The sequence below is a fragment of the Microtus oregoni genome, unplaced genomic scaffold (assembly GCF_018167655.1).
Source record: "Microtus oregoni isolate MIOR12 unplaced genomic scaffold, Mior012 000014F_ref0000157, whole genome shotgun sequence".
NCBI lineage: Eukaryota > Metazoa > Chordata > Mammalia > Rodentia > Cricetidae > Microtus > Microtus oregoni.
In genome coordinates, this window is record NW_024543073.1 from 5,886,698 (window position 1) to 5,894,501 (window position 7,804).

Here is a 7,804-nt window from a genome sequence, read left to right on the forward strand (position 1 = left end):
TAGACTAACAGCTGGAGTGGAAAATTACAGTGAGCCATATAAGATCCCGGGTGCCTCGTGAGTTCATTGAGTGACTATGGATGTCTCACTGATGACATTTATCATCTCTCCATTACTCCAAATACAAGCGTAGCAACAACTCAAACCAAGTTTCCAAAATAGCACCATAATGAAGAATGGAATGTAACCTGAGTAAGAAACAAAAAGTTTCTCTGTAGCTTTGGAGCCTGTTTTGGAACTCTTATAGACCAGGCTGGCCTCAAACTCACAGAGATCTGCCTACTTCTGTCTCCTTAGTGCTAGGATTAAAGAAGTGTGCTTACCACTGCCTGGCTCAAGACACAAAAAGTTTTACATATGGCAGAATCAGAAAAGCGGCCAGGGAGAATATCAGGAGAGAATCACAGCAAGACTCACTTGGCTCTTAATATTCTCAATGGCCTATGGAGTAGGTGACAAGGAAAAATACAATTTATTTAAATTTGAGGACAATCTTCAGGAAGCCAGACACTTAAAAAAGAAAGCTATATGACCAATGAAGTCAAAAAGAATATGCCTTTAATTCCTACATCTGAAAGAGAAATACATTTAAGAGCAGGCCAGTGGAAAGAATTGTTCCAAATGTAACAGGTCAGATGTTTGCATTAAATCCTTTATCTTTCTAGAAGAGGTAGGGCTATGCAAAGGGAAGGAAAATGACCATTGTTCAGAAGAACAGGCTGGTGAAGAACCGTGCCCTGTGGGATGTTTAGATCTCCTTTCCAAATCTCACCCAGAGTCTCTGAAATCCTGTTCTCTTCTACCCTGGCTGTGGAGCAAAGTTTTCTGCTAAAAATCCAGGCACTTGTTTAATGCTTCCTAACCCCTAAGAACATGTCCTTTTCATGCCTGCCCCCTGCTCTGGGTTTACTGCTCATCCTTACAGGAAATAAAATCGGGTTGTTTAAGTTGTCTATTTAAAAACCCCTGCAGATGGGGATCTAATAAAAATGATGATAAAAAATTAATGATCACCCTGTGCTATGCTCATTAAGATTCTGTCTAAATTCAGTGACTGTTAGGTAAATCTTCTTTCAAGGCCTACCCTGAAGCAGAAAGAAGTGTAGGCAGAGATGCTGAAAGAATTCAGTAAGACGTGAAGCTCTCTGGCCATGTCAGCCATCTCTCCTTCATCCTCCTACCCTTTCCCTCCTTCCATTCCTGCCATTCCCAATTTGAAAAACCTTATTTTGAATTGATGTCCTTAATTTCATCAAGTGTGAATGAAAAGAACATTGAAGACCTACTTCAAACTAAAGTAGTAAGTGAAGAAGGTGAAATTATTAAAAAAACTGTTGCCATTGTTTAAAACATTAGTAGTCTTGACACACTTAGAAGATTGTGAAATGAACTCTATCATAACATCCAAGAGCGTAACTGTTCTGGGGTCATGTCAGTATTTTTGAAGTGCCTACAAGGGCAGCCAGGGCTCTGCAAACAGTGGCCATCATCATTAATTATAACCGTGCCTTGCATCCATTTCCTACTTATAATAGGCAACCTTTGAAATTAATGTTTTGAGTATTTAATTATGAATATATAAAATTAAGGAATATTCAATGTTGGGTAGAAAATGGCACTCATTTTTTCCTTCCTTCCTTCTTTCCCTCCTTCCTTCCTCCCTCTCTCGCCCCCCCTCCTTTTTCTTTTTTCCCCTGATTTTCAGAAACAATTTTTCAGCTTGTCTTCCCCTTTCTTACTCACATGACTTTCCAGGCAGTTAATAAAGATAATGGTGAAACATACCCAAACCTATAGAAATAGAATATTTCTCTATCTGCTCTTTATTGAGTACTGGGCGTGACACTCACTGCCTATCATAATTATCATGACAAACTTATAAGAAATAAATTGAGTTGACAAATTCAACTAGGGAAAAATATACACTCATTACTCATGCATTGCTAATGCCACCTCCTCAAGAAATTTCTCCAATCCCAGCCATCAGCATGAACTCTTGGTGCCATAGCCCAGCACAACTTTGGAATTGATTTTGAGACAAGTCTTTCCAAGCTTGTACATCAGTCTCTTGATGCACAATGGTTATGAATTCCTGGAAAGCGGTCTATTTGTCTCCTTCCCTTTATGTCCCATCTTCGGATAACTCATGACAGTAAGTACCTAGTACATATTAAATTAAACTGACAGAGTGTCCTTAGAGGTATGAGAGAATAAAAGTTTCTTTCTGTAAGAGTATTATTTCCTGGAGATAGATCATGGATTATATTGGTAAATCTGAGGTGGGAGGTGATGTATGCTGTGAAAATGTTTTATTGCCATTGGTTAATAAAGAAGCTGCTTTTGACCAATGGTTTAACTGAGTAATGGCAGACTGAAAGAAATATATATAGAGAGAGTAGGTGGAATCAGAGAGAAGCCATGTAGCCACCACCAGGGACCTGCTGAAGCCCACTGAAACTTTGTCGGTAGGCCACGACCTCGTGGTGATGCAGATTAATGGTTATGGTTAGTTTAGGATATAAGAGGAAGGTAAAACTATGCTTAAGCTATTGTTCAAACAGTATTACAAATACTATGATTCCTGTGTGATTATTTCTGGGCTGAGCAGCCAGGAACAAACTAACAGTCACTCCCCCAACATAAATTCATAATGGACATGTGAAAAATATCACCATTATTTTTACTTCATAAGAAAATTGAAGCATGGAGTTCTGGGGGCTTACTCGTACACAATGTAAATAAAAGAAACAGAATATCAGTTTTACCAGATACTGCTCATAGGTAAGGAGAAAATAAGAACTTAGCAACAATTGCTTTATGTTTTGATGCCAACAATCCTTTCTGAAACCAGTTCTGGCTGCAGGAATGTATTCTCCTTTGAACAGGCATTTCATAATATCCTAACCTTCCTACCATCTGCAAACACCACAGCATCAACAAGATCGCCCATACTATCCCATAACAGGGTAACATAGGAAACTCCCACAAAGCAGCCTAATGGAAAGTTTCTGTGGACAGATATGCTCCTGTGGACCGTCCTGCTTTGCCTGGATGCTGTGGGTGACCTGCTCCTTCATCTACTGTGATGCATTGTATGTAGGCAATCACAAGAGTGCCCATACTGGTCCAACTGGTCTGCATGTATCATGGGGTTGGCTTCCAACTTCTCCTTTTCAGACCTGTGAGATGAACTAACTCTTTTCCAGACAGAAACAACCAGCCCTGCATGAATGTATGCACTCAGTGTCTGAGGCAAGTCTGTTAAATTCCACTGTAACCTTTCTGAAAAAGGTCTATCATTTGGATAAGGGCTCCCAGTCCTTTAAATACTTTGCCCCTTCTGCTTTCTTCACTCATGGCATTTTGTAAATGTTTAATCTCTTAGCAATTATTTTTGATTAATTTTTGTTTTCCAAGACCCAGTTTGTCTGTCTATTCCTGGCTGTGTTGGAGCTCGTTCTGTAGACAAGGCTAGCCTAGAACTCAGAGATCTACCTGCCTCTGCCCCTCCCCCACCAACATTAGGATTAAAGGCATGTGCCACCACCACCCAGATATCTTTTAGTCATTTTATAATTCCCATTTGATTAGGCCTCGCAAAGTCTCTTTCATAGCTTTTACATAATAAAATGGCATCCATTTTGGTTATTAGCATGCTGGGAGCTAGCAAAACCCACTCATTGACTATATACTAAATAAATAAAAATACAAGACATGAAAATGAGATATGTTTTAAAATTCTGAGACTCTTAATCAGGTGTTATCAATGGACATATCCAAATCATGACTTTCTTTTGCTTTCTCTGAACTTTGTAGTTAAATGCACAAAACTAAACACATATGGATGATATTAACAGTTTAAAATGGGTTCCTTTTAAAAAATGAAACCCAGGCATTTCCTATTTTCAATTTAGAATCAGCCAACCACTAAACAGTCATGTCATGAGAGCAATGGAAGTAACCATAGGAGGAATCTAAGGCGATGGCCATTAATGACAGCATAAGAAACACATGGAAATCCAAGTTAAATTCAACCTTCACCCCTGCCAAGCACAGCCAACTCTCCAGAGCAGGGGTTCTCAACCTTCCTAATGATGCGATCCTTTAAGACAGTTCCTCAGGTTGTGATGACCCCGACCATAAAATTACTTCCGTTGCTACTTCAAAACTGCAGTTTTGCTGCTTTTATGAATCATATTGTAAATATTTGTGTTTTCCAATGGTCTTAGGTGACCCCAGTGAAAGGGTCATTAGACTCTGAAAGGGTCACAGCCCAAGGTTGAGAATCACTGCTCTGGATGAACAAGGGTTCAGCAGTTCATGCACATGTCCACACACCAGTCTCCAAGAAGCTTGCTGAAGGGTGCCTTTTTCTGGGCTGGGATAGGATGTGATAGGAGTTAGAACCCAGCTCCCAGGGACCCGTGTAGCCTAAGGTAACAGCTTTCTGCTTACTATTGCCTAAGCTATTTCAGCACTTGGTATGGGCACACACTTAAATTTCACAGTGATAAATGTCATAAGGTTGCTTAAAGATATAATTGTCTTTTAAATAGGTGGTTCCTTCTTTTTGGATCCTCTTAAAATATTTGGGTAATACAAGGGGCAGAGAGCACTGTGCTTGTATTGACTGTGTTGCATGATAGAATCTCGTGAGAAGCAGCAATGCACCTTCTTGCCCTCACTGTCTCTGAGCTGTCCTATTTAGCAGGTGTCACCACCCCCTCAGTTACAAACAAGGAGCTCACAATAGGTCTCCAGTAATAGCACTGTTGCTCCAATCTCTGAAAGAGGATTGGAGACAAGCCACCCAAATTCATTGTGAGTTCATAAATCACACAGGTACCCACCAGGTGGAGGCAATCCTGTAGAACCCGGCATACAGGCTTAGCCAATTGGTAGGAAACCCAAAACATATGTCATTAAAATTAACCATGTGATATACCTTAAGGACAATGAAAATGTGTTGATGTACTCAGTCAGGAGAGAGACAGGGTGATGATCCTGGACAGATTTTTTCCTTTCTCTTGATGAATCAGATCACCAGATTCAGTTATATCCTACATGTTAACCTCAACCCATTTATCATCTTTATTTGCATTTCACAGGCTGCTGGTTTTTAACACAGCTTCAAAACATATCGGGTTACCTGACAGAAGGATTTAATAACCATTCCTGATGTGGAAGGTCCTTCTGTCTATGTGATGCTTTTATTGGTTAATGAATAAAGAAACTGACATGGCCTGATAGGGCAGAGTAGAGCTAGGCGGGGAAAACTAAACTGAATGCTGGGAGAAAGAAGGCAGGGACAGTGAGAAGCATGTAGCCCCACCAGAGAAAGATCCTCAGGATGGAACTTTACCTGGTATGCCACAGCCACTTGGTGATACACAGATTAATGGAGTTGGACTAGCCTAGGATATAAGAGTTAGCCAGAAATATGCTTAAGCTATTGGCCAAACAGTATTGCAGATAATACGGTTTCTGTGTGATTATTTTAGGGCTGAGCAGCCAGGAAGAAACAAGCAGCCTCCTACTACACATTCCCAAGGCTGAACTCAGAAATAAAAGTATGCCACTCTTTGAAGGCACCAGAGTGTATCAACTACTAAAGCTGGAGTGATAGGCTGCTTTGCTCCCGTGATTACTTTGTTACCATGAAACTTCTTGCATTTGGTCACTTTCAGAGGTTTAATTCTTACGTGAAACTAACCAACCTAGTAAATGACCATATTTTCTTAATTTGTGGCTAGTATTTTGTCTACACTGGAATGTGCTTAAAATTGAGTATTAAGCCGGGCGGTGGTGGCGCACACCTTTAATCCCAGCACTTGGGAGGCAGAGGCAGGCGGATCTCTGTGAGTTCGAGACCAGCCTGGTCTACAAGAGCTAGTTCCAGGACAGGCTCCAAAACCACAGAGAAACCCTGTCTCGAAAAACCAAAAAAAAAAAAAAAAAAAAAAACTGAGTATTAATTGCATAATTAAATGAAAGGCAGCATTCTGACTCCTAGAGCATACGTTGTGCTCTGTGGTAATTTCCTGGGTATGTAAAAACTGAATTGGGTATAAAGGTATCTGTTGGGATATTGTCTTGCCTGCTGGGATATTTACAATTTCAGTAACACCTGTGGATAAATTTTAGTCAGAAGTGTGAATCACTAATTGTCATTTTAAACACCCTAAAAATTACTATGATCTAGCAGAGAAAGAAGAAATTATCAAATACAAAAGGCTGTCACCCACCAGGCGATTTAAAATCAGTCAGTGGAAACTTCGAAGCCTTCAAACCAGAACAAAAATTCAAAAAGTATGAGGAGATTGATGCAACCCACTAATAAGCTAATTAGGATTAAAGCCCTGGGAGTCAGCAGTGCCAAGAGTTTCCAATGGAAGTGGAGAAGAATCCGTTTAGTTTATAGAATTAGATGTTGATTCAACCACACCAAACAACCAACAAGTTCAAGAGAACAGGAAAAGCAACTAAAAGTCATGCATTACTGAAGGTAATACCCTTGAAGAGGGTAATGACGGTGGTCAGAATTTCAAACTATCAACGTAAATTAAGATTAACATAGAATAATCTGAAGGTGAAGAGTCTTTGAAAACCTATGATGCATCCTCCCAGTACTGTGAGGGGGAATGGAAGAAAGGGAGGAAAACCTGCCCATTGTATTCCGGTGGAAATTAGGGGAGAACAAAGATTACAGATCTCACCTTTAACTTTGACCTCTAAGATGAGTTAAAAATATTTGCACGTACTGGCTTTGTGGGAGCCTAGGCAGTTTGAATGCTCACCTTACGAGACCTGGATAGAGGTGGGCAGTCCTTGGGCTTCCCACAGGTCAGGGAACCCTGATTGCTCTTCGAGCAGATGAGGGAGGGGGACTTGATTGGGGGAGGGGGAGGGAAATGGGAAGCGGTTGTGGGGACGAGGCAGAAATCCTTAATAAATAAATAAATTAAAAAATAAAAAAAATAAATTAAAAAAAAATATTTGCTTTGAGCACGAATAAGAACATACAGGGGTGGTGGTGGCACACACCTTTAATCCCAGCACTCGGGAGGCAGAGGCAGGCAGATCTCTGTGAGTTCAAGGCCAGCCTGGTCTACAAGAGCTAGTTCCAGGACAGGTGTCAAAGCTACAGAGAAACCCTGTCTCGAAAAACAAACAAACAAACAAACAAAAACTCCTCTGTCGCAAGCTTTGTCTTTCTGATTGCCCTCCACTGTGATAACTGAAGGGTAGTGCTGTTGAGGGTCTTTCTTATACTCCACTATTATTGCACAACTTACTAAGGAGGCAGAAGAGAAGTGGGGGAACCCCTTCATATGTCTTTTTATTGTGGGGAGCTGTGAACCCCCAGATTCTGAATTTCTTGTAAACAACTTGTTTTCTCCTGTTCTGAGTGCCTACAGCTGCTCTGAGCACAAGACCCTCAGAGGAGTTCCTGATGGCAGGGGAGTGGTGTCTGGTGCATTTGGCTGGGGTGTGGCTATCCCTACATAAGCTGCCCCTGGACACAATAAAGGGGGCATTCTTGGAGTATTCCCCATTCAAGGATGACCCATGTGTCTCTGTGTCTCTGTCTGTGTGTCTTCGTGTGTTTCAATCTCCAGCCCCTTGCCCAGTTCACGAACTGTATGGTGGCGCACAGAGCACAGATGGGCGTGGTGCGCCGCATTTTATGGTCTTGAATCTATTTTTTTTAAAAAAACTTAAAAATATACTAGAACAATCCATAATCTTAGAATAATGAGTAAGAACAACTCCTTCTTCTCTAGTGGCTAAAGAGAGAAGAGAA